The sequence below is a fragment of the Arachis stenosperma genome, chromosome 10 (assembly GCF_014773155.1).
Source record: "Arachis stenosperma cultivar V10309 chromosome 10, arast.V10309.gnm1.PFL2, whole genome shotgun sequence".
NCBI lineage: Eukaryota > Viridiplantae > Streptophyta > Magnoliopsida > Fabales > Fabaceae > Arachis > Arachis stenosperma.
Window position 1 is genome coordinate 126,997,325 of NC_080386.1, and position 14,821 is coordinate 127,012,145.

At 34.0% G+C, this 14,821-nt stretch overlaps 1 non-coding gene across 1 annotated transcript; it reads left to right on the forward strand.

Moving 5' to 3' along the window:
• The first annotated feature begins 11,610 nt into the window (after positions 1-11,610).
• On the forward strand, positions 11,611-11,714 carry LOC130959177 (small nucleolar RNA R71). Its single transcript, XR_009078272.1, has one exon. It is a non-coding gene; the product is annotated as a small nucleolar RNA R71 (small nucleolar RNA).
• The last annotated feature ends 3,107 nt before the right edge of the window (positions 11,715-14,821 follow it).

The following is a 14,821-nucleotide window of genomic DNA, read 5'->3' on the forward strand; positions in this document are numbered from 1 at the left end:
GAGCAATGTATTTAATTTGTATACGGACTTTAATTTCGTGTTTATTTTTGACTTTTTGTTTTTTTGGCAGATATTTTTAGAAACACACTAAATTGGTATCAAGAACATATGATACTTTATTTTTGACAAATAATTGTCTATCTGGAAAAAGCTAAGATATCCATGATAAATTAATAATAACACAATCTTCTACTAGTTCCTTTATAAACTAAAGGAGAAAAGGAGAGAGTATCTAAGTTTTTCAAAAAATTTAAGTCTATAGAATAATATGAAGTATATAATTGTACTATTTTTAATCTATTTTTTTTAAATAAGAGGTTTTTTTTTTAGTCTGTTTGAATTTTTTGTATAAAATTTTGTTTTTTTTATTTGTTTATGCTAATTTTTTTTTTCTTTTAAAGGATAACAAGAATTGAATTTTATAATTTTTTGTTATAAAAGTCGATAACATGTCATAAAATTATTTTTTTAAAAACTTAAATTAATAGAAAGAGATACATAAATAGTTATTATACATCTAATAAAATTTTTTTTAAGTCATTTTCATAATTTATATGAAAAATTATAACTGAAGTATTATTTTGGAGTGTAAACTCTAAAGAGTATGAATAATTTTAGGCACTCATCACTTATATTTATCTATATTTTTTATTATTTTGGTAATATATGTACGTAATGATAATAAATAAATAATTATTTAAAATAAACAACAATAACAAAAGGTTACTGCTCAAATAGATATCAAAATTTTCATCTTTAAATATAAAATAAAAGATAAATAAGTTCCTAAGTATCAAAATTTTTATAGAGCCACTGCTTTTGTTTCAGAAATATATCACTCACCAAAAATTTTCAAGCTCTATTGATTACTCATCAGTCAACTAGTTAAATTAGTCTTTAAAAAATTATTTATTTTTAAATTAATTTTTAAAAATTTTTTTAATTAAATTTGATTTTTAAAAATTTTAAATTAATCATGTTAATTTTTTTGTCACTTTATTTATTTATGATGACAAAATTTATTAATGTGACACGTTAAGTGACACTACCTCAATACACACCTAAAAGTCTTAATTGTCTATTAATATAATTAGTTTATAAAATTAGATAAAATCAATTTCAGATTGATGAATTTCAATTCCTTAAGTTTTTTTCATAATTATGTTTTAATTTGATCTAATTTCATAAATTTATTATGTTAATAATCAATTAAAATTTTTAGGTATGTGCTGGAGTGTCACTTAATGTGTCATATTAGCAAATTTTAACTCCATCAATAAACAAAGTGATGAAATGACTAATATAACTAATTTAAAATTTTTAAAAAATAAATTTAATTAACAAAATTGTTCGAAAGCCAATTTAAAGAATGAATAATCCTTCAAGACTAATTTAATCATTTATAAGTCAAACTAACTTTATTTAAAAAATTGTTATAACATATTTTAAAACCGTTATAACTTACTTTATATATATATATATATATATATATATATATATAATGAATGGCATCATTCTCATAATCAATATTATTTGGAGAAATTTTTTATTGAGCTTCATTATTTGACCTATATAAATATTAAATTATTTTTTATAAATAAATTTTGTTAATTCATGTAAATAAATTCTAAAAAATATAAATATAAATTGTATTAATTTATGTATATAAATTCTGATAAATATATGTGTAAATTATATATTTTTATGTATAAATTTTTTATAAATATATATATAAATTATTAATGGTCAAATATTAACTAAAAATAATAATATTTAATAACCATGTAACATTACTCTTTTTTGTATATTACTCATGAAAACTATTCTCTGTTTCTCTAGCTCTTTGTTTGTTCTACTATCTATCTTTTTTCTTCACTTTTCTAAATTCATCAGTCTTCAAGACTCTTTTAAATGGAAAATGAATAGAGTGGTGTTGAAAAATCCAAAAGTTGGTCTATGATATATCCAGCAACTAATAACAACTTTAGTAATGAATTACTTCTAAAAAATTCCTCATTCATTGCTTCCTCCTTTGAAAATCTGTTGTGGGAAGGAGTCCCTTGTTCTAAAAAATCTTCACGTAGCTTCCACATGACGATAAAATATCATAAAAGCTTAGATAAAATTACATCATGATTATTATACATGCCTAATCAATAATCAGCTTGTGGTTCACAATAAACTTCTTGATGTATAGTGATCAGATATGTGTTTTATTAAGTCTCACATTTTTTAAAAAGAAGGAATATAATTGTATAATTATATAACAATTTATATTATTAGTATATTAAAATTAAATTTATAAAAATAATTGTATGTTACTTATTAATATTAAAATAATCCCGTACAATAAAATGACAAGACTAATGTATGAGGATTCAAGAAGCTCACGATTTAGGCAGGGGATGGGCAGGGGTCCATGATCTTGAAAGTGATAGTTTTATTTTTATATAGATATTATATTATATAAAAAAAGTACTATTTGTATATAATATAGATGACAAATATTTCTTTTGTTATTTTTTGTATAAAAAAACATTAGAGACTTCAGATGAAGAAATTAAAATTTGAAAAATAAAAACTATAAACTTTATTTGAGGCTAAATTTGAGTATCAAAAAAATATTCGTATATTATTTTAGATGCATATCGGTTCTAGTTTTGTACATCACTTGATCTCTTCAATTATTTTCGTTTGGGACCATATGATGCCTTTAGGGCCACAAAATTGGGTGTAATGATAGCTAACGTACGTACCTCACTTTTATTGAATTGGTATGGTAAAATGTTTTAGAATGAATACATTGGCAAAGTAAAAAATTTAAAATTTTAAAGATATTTTTAACGTTTAGTTTAATTTAATTTAAATATTTAAATAAATTTTAATCTTATTATTAATATTTTAACTGTCAATAAATAGTCATTTTTTTTAGATTATTTCTATATCATCATCATCATCCCCAATATACCAAGTCACCAAAAAAACAATCCCCAATATATTACTGTTCCGTTCTTATCAACAATACTTTAACTTATACTCCACCACCTTCCAAATTTTCGAGTTAAAGACGAATCTAAAAATTTTAATATGTCAAAATTAAGTTTTAGAAAAAAATTTTAATTATTTTTTATTATACAAAAGTAATTTAAACAAAATATGTATTTTTTAAAAGAAAAAACATCTCAATTAAAGTGCATAATATAATTATCAAAATATAATGGTCAGTTGTTAGTCAGTTAAGACTCAATATTTTTGGACTCTATGAACACTACTCAATAATAAAATCTCTCTTAACTATAACAATATAATATTAAAACAACTAAATTAAACATTTCAACGATGTGACAAAAGATATCTTCCGGTTAGAAATTGACAAAAACTGACTTGTCAAGCAACGGTGACTGGGAATTACTGAATTGAATGATGTATTTCAGCCATACACTACTTTACGAAACGTGCTTTAATTTCTGTCATCTCTATCAAATTAAAATTACCATAATACTAAAATGACAATAATTTAAAATTATTTTATTTAATATTTATAATTTTATGTATATAATATTTTAATTATATATTTATTATATTTAATATTATTCAATTATTTTAATAGTAATTAAAAATATAAAATAAAGTAATTTTTATTTTGAGCTGATTTTTTAAATTATTTTTATTTAAAATAAATAAATAAATAGTAACTACCTTGGTCGTGATACAATCATGAAAATCATTTTCAGATTTGCGTGAAGTCTTCTACATACTAGCTGTTTGACCTTTATATAGAGCTCCAATAATATGATGGTATTCATAGATATTAAGTGGCAAACTGGCAATAATAAATTATGTTACGTACTCATATAGCAATATGAAGTCGATATTCATCCGCCTGTGAAAAAAAAAAAAAGAAAAAAAAAAAAGAAAAGAGAGAGAAGAGGCTGCAATTTGCCGAGGAAAAGCCAAGGAGGTGCAATTACTATTAAAGAAGAATATTAAATCTTGAATTATTCGATCCCTTCTGTGTCAGTTAACAGTTAAATTTATTTTTGGGTAAATTATTGAAATAAATCAAGTGTAGCCCAAAATTATCCAAATCTTTAAGATTAAATTTTGTGTGTGAATGTCTCAAGACACATTTTTATATAACTCGAGAAAATAATATTAAATTGAATCAAGTAGATTCGAATTGCATGCAACTTGAAAAAGATTATAAATCGAAACAATAAGTTTTGAACTAGAAATGACCATAAATTGAAATAATTGTATTTGATTTATGAATGCATGAAAATCGAACCAAATGAGTTCGATTTACAAGGATTCGAGAACAACAAGGTAATTTGAATAAAATGGATTCGATTTAGTGTTTGTTTCAATATGTGATTAAATCGAATCCATTTAATTCGATCTATATATAACTGATCTCTATATATGCGAGCTCAACGTGAAATTTTTAGAATAGTGAGATTCATAATGGCCACTGATGAGAGTTTTGTAACTCTTGTGCACTATAGAGGGTCTAAAAAAAACACGATAAGGTATTAAGTTCACTGATTAGGACCCGCTGAGTATTTTTTTCAAACCTTCCACGAGTTTTGCTGAGTTTAAGGATACTATACTCCAGAAACTAGGTCTGCTTGGTGTCAAACGGGTAGAGAAATTGTTCTATAGAATTCTGATATCTGTGTTACGCGATGATGTGAAGTATGATTCATTTGTTATTGGCAGTGACGAAGACTTGCAAGTTCTGCACCATTGTCGCTGTTAGTTTCCCAAGGTGAGGACTTCGAAACTGTTGGCTAAGCTTGTAGATGTTATATCTAGTTCTGGAGGTTCGAATCGAGATCCTCAATCTGTAGGACATCCAGTCTGCTCTAGCTCCATGCCTGTTCGTGCCTTATCGGCTGCGCCGGTCATTGCACTTGAGGCGGGTTTAGTTGCTTCTCTTTCCTTTGCATTCAATCTAAACCGTGGTGGTGACCTCAGATTTGGTGAGATTGGCCCGTTGGGGGAAGAAGCATTTGTGACGCTCGGACCTCCTACAACGGTCTCGCTTGTTGGAGTGGTTGGAGTACCTGATAGAGTTGAGGATGTACTGCATGATGATGATGATGATGATGTAGAGCCCGCCACAATAGCAGATGATAGTGACGACGACACACCACAGTCTACCCCAGCTGTGGATGGGGGAGCATAGTTCGGGTACCAATCAGTACCCCCCACACTTCTCAGCATTAGACTTGGATGCCATGGCACTTGAGGTGGATCCGGGAGTACCTGTTGGGTTCGGTGCTAGGGAGACACAAAATATAGGAGTTGTATCTAAATTTGAAGTGGGTCAGCAGTTTCAGGATAAAAAAGAAGTCGTGTTAAGCGTGAAAGCATATAGCATTCGTCGCGGGGTTGAGTGTAAGGTATTGGAGTCCGATAATCGCAAGTACTATGGGAAGTGCAAGGAATTTGGAAGCGGGTGTGCATGGCTCATTCGGGTTAGCCTCTACCAGCGCAGATGTATTTGGGAGGTAAAACGATACAATGGTCATCACACATGTCTAACCACATCGATATCTAGTAATCACAGGAAGCTTGATTATCATGTTATATCGGTCTTCATACTGCCCATAATTATTGCTGATGATGTCGTCTCAATCAAGGTATTGCAGAATGCCACGGAGGCACATTTCGGGTTCAGACCAACTCAGGATGGTTTAGATGGCTAAACAAAAAGCTGTGGCCTAGATTTATGGAGATTGGGATGAGTCATACAATGACTTACCACAATGGGAATTGGGTGTTCAGATCACAATGCCAAGTAGTGTTGCAATGTTAAAGACGAGTTCTGCGCGGTGGTGGACGAAATTGTGATCCATGCTCTTTGTACTTGTATGAAATTTAATAATTGGCTCTATTTGAATTCACAACTCCGTTCAACTAACCAGCAAGTGTACTGGGTCGTCCAAGTAATAAACCTTACGCGAGTAAGGGTCGATCCCACAGAGATTGTTGGTATGAAGCAAGCTATGGTCACCTTGCAAATCTCAGTCAGGCGGATTCAAGGATAATTGGATTATTAGTTTAAATTTGATTAATGGAATAAATAGAAAATAAAAAGGGATAGAAATACTTATGTAAATCAAGAGTGGGAATTTCAGATAGGCGTATGGAGATGCTGTGCTCCTCTTGAAACTCTACTTCACTACTCACTCTTCCAATCCTTCTTACTCCTTTCCCTGGCAAGCTGTATATAAGGCATCACCATCATCAATGGCTACTTTTAATCCTCTCGGGAAAATGGTCCTATGCGCTGTCACTGCACGGCTAATCGTCTGGAGGCATCACCTTTGTTGATAGCTACATCCCATCCTCTCAGTGAAAATGGTCCAAATGTTCTGTCACAGCACGGCTAATCATCTGTCGGTTCTCAATCAGGTTGGAGTAGAATCCATTGATTCTTTTGCGTCTGTCACTAACGCCCAGCCTTCAGGAGTTTGAAGCTCGTCACAGTCATTCAATACCGGAATCCTACTCGGAATACCACAGACAAGGTTAGACTTTCCGGATTCCCGGGATCCTACTCGGAATACCACAGACAAGGTTAGACTTTCCGAATCCCCATGAATGCCGCCATCTATCTAGCTTATACCACGAAGATTCTGTTGGGGAATCTAAAAGATATGCGCCCGGCTTAAGGTAGAACGGAAGTGGTTGTCAATCACGCGCGTTCATAAGTGAGAATGATGATGAGTGTCACGGATCATCACATTCATCAAAGTGTTGTACAACGTATATCTTGGGATAAGAATAAAAGAGAATTGAATAGAAAGTAATAGTAATTGTATTGAAACTTGAGGTACAGCAGAGCTCCACACCCTTAATCTATGGTGTGCAGAAACTCCACCGTAGAAAATACATAAGTGAAAGGTTCAGGCATGGCCGAATGGCCAGCCCCCAAAATGTGATCAATAGCCTCTTAAGATGAAGAATAAAACAAAACTGAGACCAAAGATGAAACGTGGTCAAAAGACGACTGATACAATAGTTAAATGTTCTATTTATAATAAACTAGCTCCTAGGGTTTACATGAGTAAGTAATTGATGCATAAATCCACTTCCGGGGCCCACTTGGTGTATGCTTGGGCTGAGCTTGATCTATCCACGAGCTGAGGCTTCTCTTGGAGTTGAACTCCAAGTTATGACGTGTTTTGGGCGTTCAACTCCGGATCATGACGTGTTTCTGGCGTTTAACTCCAGACAGCAGCATGTACTTGGCGTTCAACGCCAAGTTACGTCGTCAATTTCCGAATAAAGTATGGACACTTATATATTGCTGGAAAGCTCTGGATGTATACTTTCCAACGCCGTTAAGAGCGCGCCATTTGGAGTTCTGTAGCTCCAAAAAATCCATTTCGAGTGCAGGGAGGTCAGATTCCAACAGCATCAGCAGTCCTTTTTGTTAGCCTTTTTCAGAGTTTTGCTCAAGTCCCTCAATTTCAGCCAGAAATTACCTGAAATCACAGAAAAACACACAAACTCATAGTTAAGTCCAGAAATGTGAATTTAACATAAAAACTAATGAAAACATCCCTAAAAGTAACTTGAACTTACTAAAAACTACCTAAAAACAATGCCAAAAAGCGTATAAATTATCCGCTCATCACAACACCAAACTTAAATTGTTGCTTGTCCCCAAGCAACTGAAAATCAAATAGGATAAAAAGAAGAGAATATACTATAAATTCCAAAATATCAATGAATATTAATTCTAATTAGATGAGCGGGACTTGTAGCTTTTTGCTTCTGAACAGTTTTGGCATCTCACTTTTTCCTTTGAAGTTTAGAATGATTGGCTTCTCTAGGAACTTAGAATTTCGGATAGTGTTATTGACTTTCCTAGTTAAGCATGTTGATTCTAGAACACAGCTACTTATGAGTCTTGGCCGTGGCCCTAAGCACTTTGTTTTCCAGTATTACCACCGGATACATAAATGCCACAGACACATGACTGGGTGAACCTTTTCAGATTGTGACTCAACTTTGCTAGAGTCCCCAGTTAGAGGTGTCCAGAGCTCTTGAGCACACTCTTTTTGCTTTGGATCACGACTTTAACCACTTAGTCTCAAGCTTTTCACTTGGACCTTCATGACACAAGCACATGGTTAGGGACAGCTTGATTTAGCCGCTTAGGCCTGGATTTAATTTCCTTGGGCCCTCCTATCCATTGATGCTCAAAGCCTTGGATCCTTTTTACCCTTGCCTTTTGTTTTTAAGGGCTATTGACTTTTTCTGCTTGCTTTTTCTTTTTCTTTCTATTTTTTTTTCGCCACTTTTTTTTTCGCAAGCTTTCTTTTTCACTGCTTTTTCTTGCTTCAAGAATCAATTTCATGATTTTTCAGATCATCAATAACATTTCTCTTTGTTCATCATTCTTTCAAGAGCCAACAATTTTAACATTCATAAACAACAAGATCAAAAGACATATGCACTGTTTAAGCATTCATTCAGAAAACAAAAAGTATTGTCACCACATCAATATAATTAAACTAAATTCAAGGATAAATTCGAAATTCATGTACTTCTTGTTCTTTTGAATTAAAACATTTTTCATTTAAGAGAGGTGAAGGATTAATGGATTTTATTCATAGCTTTAAGACATGGTTACTACATACTAATGATCATGAAGTAGAGACACAAAATATAGATAAACACAGCATAAAAACCGAAAAGCAGAAAGAAATAAGAACAAGGAATGAATCCACCTGAGTGAGGGTGGCGCCTTCTTGAAGGTCCAATGGTGCTTTTTGAGCTCCTTTATGTCTCTTCTCTGCTTCTGTTGCATGATTCCTAGTAATTTTGGTGTTCCTATCCTTAGTTGCTCCCAATAATTGTGTGGAGGACAATTTATCCCCTGAGGTATCTCAGGGATCTCTTGATTTGCAGTCAAATGTTCTACCACTGAGCTATAAACCCTTTACATGAGTCTTTCCATCTCCCATGATTCAGAGGTGGAAGCTTTTGTCTTCCCTTTTTTCTCTTCTTCTTTTTTTTTGGATGTCTCTGGCCTTAGGTGCCATTAATGGTTATGGAAAAGCAAAAAGCTATGCTTTTACCACACCAAACTTAGAAAATTGCTCGCCCTCGAGCAAGAGAAGAAAGAAAAGATGAAGAATAAGAAGAAGATATGGAGGAGATGGAAGGATATGTGTATTCGGCTATATGGGTGGGATTGGGTGGGAAAGAGATTTTGAATTTTGAAGGTAGGTGGGGCGTATGGGGAAGAGTGGATGGATGTGAGTGGTGAATGGAAAACAGAAGGGATGACCATGAATGGAAAGAGAGAGAGCGAGGTAGGTGGGGATCCTGTGGGGTCCACAGATCCTGAGGTGATCTTGTGGGGTCCATAGGTCCTGAGGTGTTAAGGAATTCCATCCCTGCACCAAATAGGCATGTAAAATGCCTTTGCACACCATTCTGGCATTTAAACGCCGAGTGGTGCACGTTCTGGGCGTTCAATGCCCATGTAAAGCATGTTTCTGGCGTTGAACGCCAGTTTCATGCTTGTTACTAGCGTTCAGCGCCAGTTTTTCCTCTCTAGGCACATTCCTGGCGTTCAGCGCCAGAATGTTGCTTGTTTCTGGCGTTCAGCGCCAGAATGATGCTCTGTTCTGGCGTTGAACGCCGGCCAGATGCATCTTACTGGCGTTGAACGCCAGCCTGTGCTTCCTCCAGGGTGTGATTTTTTTCTTCTGCTGTTTTTGATTCTGTTTTTAATTTTTATGATTTTTTCGTGACTCCTCATGATCATGTACCTAATAAAACACAAAATAACAATAAAATAGAATAAAATAAAAATTAGATAAATAAAATTGGGTTGCCTCCCAACAAGCGCTTCTTTAATGTCAATAGCTTGACAATGGCTCTCATGGAGCCACAAGGTGATCAGGTCAATGTTGTATAGTGCCAACACCAAACTTAGAGTTTGGACATGGGATCTTAACACCAAACTTAGAGTTTGGTTGTGGCCTCCCAACACCAAACTTAAAGTTTGACTGTGGGGGCTCTTCTTGACTCTGAACTGAGAGAAGCTCTTCATGCTTACTCTCTTTTGTCATAGAGGGATGGCCATGTGCCTTAAACACAAGGTAGTCCCCATTCAATTGAAGGACTAGTTCACCTCTGTTGACATCTATCACAGCTCCTGCTGTGGCTAGGAAAGGTCTTCCAAGGATGATGCAATCATCCTCTTCCTTCCTAGTGTCTAAGATTATGAAATCAGCAGGGATGTAAAGGCCTTCAACCTTTACTAACACGTCCTCTACTATTCCATAAGCTTGTCTCAATGACTTGTCTGCCAATTGTAATGAGAACAAGGCAGGTTGTACCTCAATGATCCCCAACTTCTCCATTACAGAGAGTGGCATAAGATTTATCCCTGACCCCAGATCACACAGAGCTTTTTCAAAGGTCATGGTGCCTATGGTACAAGGTATCAAAAACTTGCCAGGATCTTGTTTCTTTTGAGGTAGAATTTGCTGAACCCAGGTATCCAGTTCACTAATGAGCAAGGGAGGTTCACTTCCCCAAGTCTCATTACCAAACAACTTGGCATTCAGCTTCATGATAGCTCATAAATATTGAGCAACTTGCTCTCCAGTTACGTCTTCATCCTCTTCAGAGGAAGAATAGTCTTCAGAGCTCATGAATGGCAGAAGGAGATTTAATGGAATCTCTATGGTCTCTATATGAGCCTCAGATTCCTTTGGATCCTTAATAGGAAACTCCTTCTTGCTTGAGGGACGTCCCAGGAGGTCCTCCTCACTAGGATTTTCGTCCTCCTCCTCCCTTGTGCATTTGGCCATATTGATCACATCAATAGCCTTGCACTCTTCTTTTGGATTCTCTTCTGTATTGCTTGGGAGAATACTGGGAGGAGTTTCAATGACTTTCTTACTCAGCTGGCCCACTTATGCCTCCAGATTTATGATGGAGGATCTTGTTTCACTCATGAAACTGAAAGTGGCCTTTGACAGATCAGAGACTATATTGGCTAAATTAGAAGTGTTTTGTTCAGAATTCTCTGTCTGTTGCTGAGAAGATAATGGATATGGCTTGCTATTGCTCAGCCTATTGCGTCCACCATTGTTAAAGCCTTGTTGAGGCTTTTGTTGATCCTTCCATGAGAAATTTGGATGATTTCTCCATGATGAGTTATAGGTGTTTCCATAAGGTTCACCCATGTAATTAACCTCTGCCATGGCAGGGTTCTCAGGATCATAAGCTTCTTCAGAAGCTGCCTCTCTAGTACTGTTGGATGCATGTTGCCATCCATTCAGATTTTGAGAGATCATGTTGACCTGTTGAGTCAACACTTTGTTTTGAGCCAATATGGCATTCAGAGCATCAATTTCAAGAACTCCTTTCTTCTGAGGTATCCCATTATTCACGGAATTCCTCTCAGAGGTGTACATGAATTGGTTGTTTGCAACCATATCAATGAGTTCTTGAGCCTCTTCAGGCGTTTTCTTTAGGTGAATAGATCCACCTGCAGAATGGTCCAATGGCATTTTCGAAAATTCAGAGAGACCATAATAGAATATATCTAATATGGTCCATTCTGAAAACATGTCAGATGGACATCTTTTGGTCAGCTGCTTGTATCTTTCCCAAGCTTCATAGAGGGATTCACCATCTTTTTGTTTGAAGATTTGAACATCCACTCTCAGCTTGCTCAACTTTTGAGGAGGAAAGAATTTATCCAAGAAGGCTGTGACCAGCTTATCCCAGGAGTCCAGGCTATCCTTAGGTTGTGAATCCAACCATATTCTAGCTCTGTCTCTTACAGCAAAAGGGAAAAGCATGAGTCTGTAGACTTCAGGATCAACTCCATTCGTCTTTACAGTCTCACAGATCTGCAAGAACTCAGTTAAAAACTGATAAGGATCTTCAGATGGAAGTCCATAAAACTTGCAGTTTTGTTGCATTAAGGCAACTAGTTGAGGCTTAAGCTCAAAATTATTGGCTCCAATGGCAGGAATGGAGATGCTTCTTCCATCAAATTTGGACGTTGGCTTTGTGAAGTCACCAAGCATTCTCCTTGCATTATTATTATTTTTGGCTGCCATCTCCTTCTCTTGTTCCAATATTTCTGAAAGGTTACCTTTAGAATAATGTAATTTAGCTTCTCTTAACTTCCTTTTCAGAGTCCTTTCAGGTTCTGGATCAATTTCAACAAGAGTGCCTTTTTCCCTGTTCCTGCTCATATGAAAGAGAAGAAAATAAGAAAAGAAGAGGAATCCTCTATGTCACAGTATAGAGATTCCTTTATGTTAGTAGAAGAAGAAAGGGGAGAAGAATGTAGAAGAGGGGATTCGGATAATTAGATGGAGAGAGGTGAAGAGAAGTGTTAGTAATTAAATAATTAAATAGAAGAAGAAAAGAGAAGGGAGATTTCGAAAATAATTTTGAAAAAGGGGTTAGTAATTTTCGAAAATTAAAGATAAAATATAACTGAAATTAAAATTTAAAACAATTAATTAATTAAAAATAATTTTTGAAAAAGAGAGAGATATTTTCGAAAATTGAAGAGGGAAAAGTAGTTAGGTGGTTTTGAAAAAGATAAGAAACAAACAAAAAGTTAGTTAGTTGATTGAAAAAGAGTTGAAATCAAATTTGAAAAAGATAAGAAGATAAGAAGTTAGATAAGATATTTTGAAATCAAATTTTGAAAAAGATAAAAATTTTAAAAAAGATAAGATAAAAGATAAAAAGATCTAATTTTTAAAATGACTTAACTAACAAGAAACTACAAGATAAGATTCTAGAACTTAAAGATTGAACCTTTCTTAACAAGAAAGTAACAAACTTCAAATTTTTGAACCAATCACATTAATTGTTAGCTAATTTTCAAAAATTTGATATAAAGATAAGAAAAAGATTTTGAAAAATATTTTGAAAAAGATTTTTGAAATTTTCGAAAAATAGAAAAAAAATGAAAAAGATATGATTTTTGAAAAAGATTTTGAAAAGATAAGATTTTTAAAATTTGAAATTTTGACTTGACTTGTAAGAAACAACTAATTTTAAAAATTTTTGACCAAGTCAACCCAAAATTTCAAAAATTTGGAGGGAAATAAGGAAAAGATATTTTTTTGATTTTTGACTTTTTAATTATGAGAGAGAAAAACAACAAAAATACTCAATGCATGAAATTTTTTAGATCAAAACAATGAATGCATGCAAGAATGCTATGAATGTCAAGATGAACACCAAGAACACTTTGAAGATCATGATGAACATCAAAAACATATTTTTAAAAAATTTTTGATGCAAAAAAAACATGCAAGACACCAAACTTAGAAATCTTTAATGCATGGATACTAACAAACAAAAAATGCATAAGAAAAACAACAAACAACACAAAGCAAGAAAACATCAAGATCAAACAAGATGACTTATCAAAAACAACTTGAAGATCATGAAGAACACTATGAATGCATGGAATTTTCGAAAAATGCAAGAAAAATATTTAAAGCATGCAATTGACACCAAACTTAAAAATTGACTCAAGACTCAAACAAGAAACTTAAAATATTTTTTTATTTTTATGATTTTCTGATTTTTTTGTATTTTTATTAATTTTTTCGAAATTAAAGTTTGGAAAAACGAAAATTAAAAGAAAAATTTTGAAAAAGATTTTTGAAAAGAAAATTACCTGATCTGAGCAACAAGATGAACCGTCAGTTGTCCATACTCGAACAATCCCCGGCAACGGCGCCAAAAACTTGGTGGATGAAATTGTGATCCATACTCTTTGTACTTGTATGAAATTTAATAATTGGCTCTATTTGAATTCACAACTCCGTTCAACTAACCAGCAAGTGTACTGGGTCGTCCAAGTAATAAACCTTACGCGAGTAAGGGTCGATCCCACATAGATTGTTGGTATGAAGCAAGCTATGGTCACCTTGCAAATCTCAGTCAGGCGGATTCAAGGATAATTGGATTATTAGTTTAAATTTGATTAATGGAATAAATAGAAAATAAAAAGGGATAGAAATACTTATGTAAATCAAGAGTGGGAATTTCAGATAGGCGTATGGAGATGCTGTGCTCCTCTTGAAACTCTACTTCACTACTCACTCTTCCAATCCTTCTTACTCCTTTCCCTGGCAAGCTGTATGTAGGGCATCACCATCATCAATGGCTACTTTTAATCCTCTCGGGAAAATGGTCCTATGCGCTGTCACTGCACGGCTAATCGTCTGGAGGCATCACCTTTGTTGATAGCTACATCCCATCCTCTCAGTGAAAATGGTCCAAATGCTCTGTCACAGCACGGCTAATCATCTGTCGGTTCTCAATCAGGTTGGAGTAGAATCCATTGATTCTTTTGCGTCTGTCACTAACGCCCAGCCTTCAGGAGTTTGAAGCTCGTCACAGTCATTCAATACCGGAATCCTACTCAGAATACCACAGACAAGGTTAGACTTTCCGGATTCCCGGGATCCTACTCGGAATACCACAGACAAGGTTAAACTTTCCGGATCCCCATGAATGCCGCCATCTATCTAGCTTATACCACGAAGATTCTGTTGGGGAATCTAAGAGATATGCGCCCGGCCTAAGGTAGAACGGAAGTGGTTGTCAATCACGTGCGTTCATAAGTGAGAATGATGATGAGTGTCACGGATCATCACATTCATCAAAGTGTTGTGCAACGTATATCTTGGGATAAGAATAAAAGAGAATTGAATAGAAAGTAATAGTAATTGTATTGAAACTTGAGGTACAGCAGAGCTCCACACCCTTAATCTATGGTGTGCAGAAACTCCAC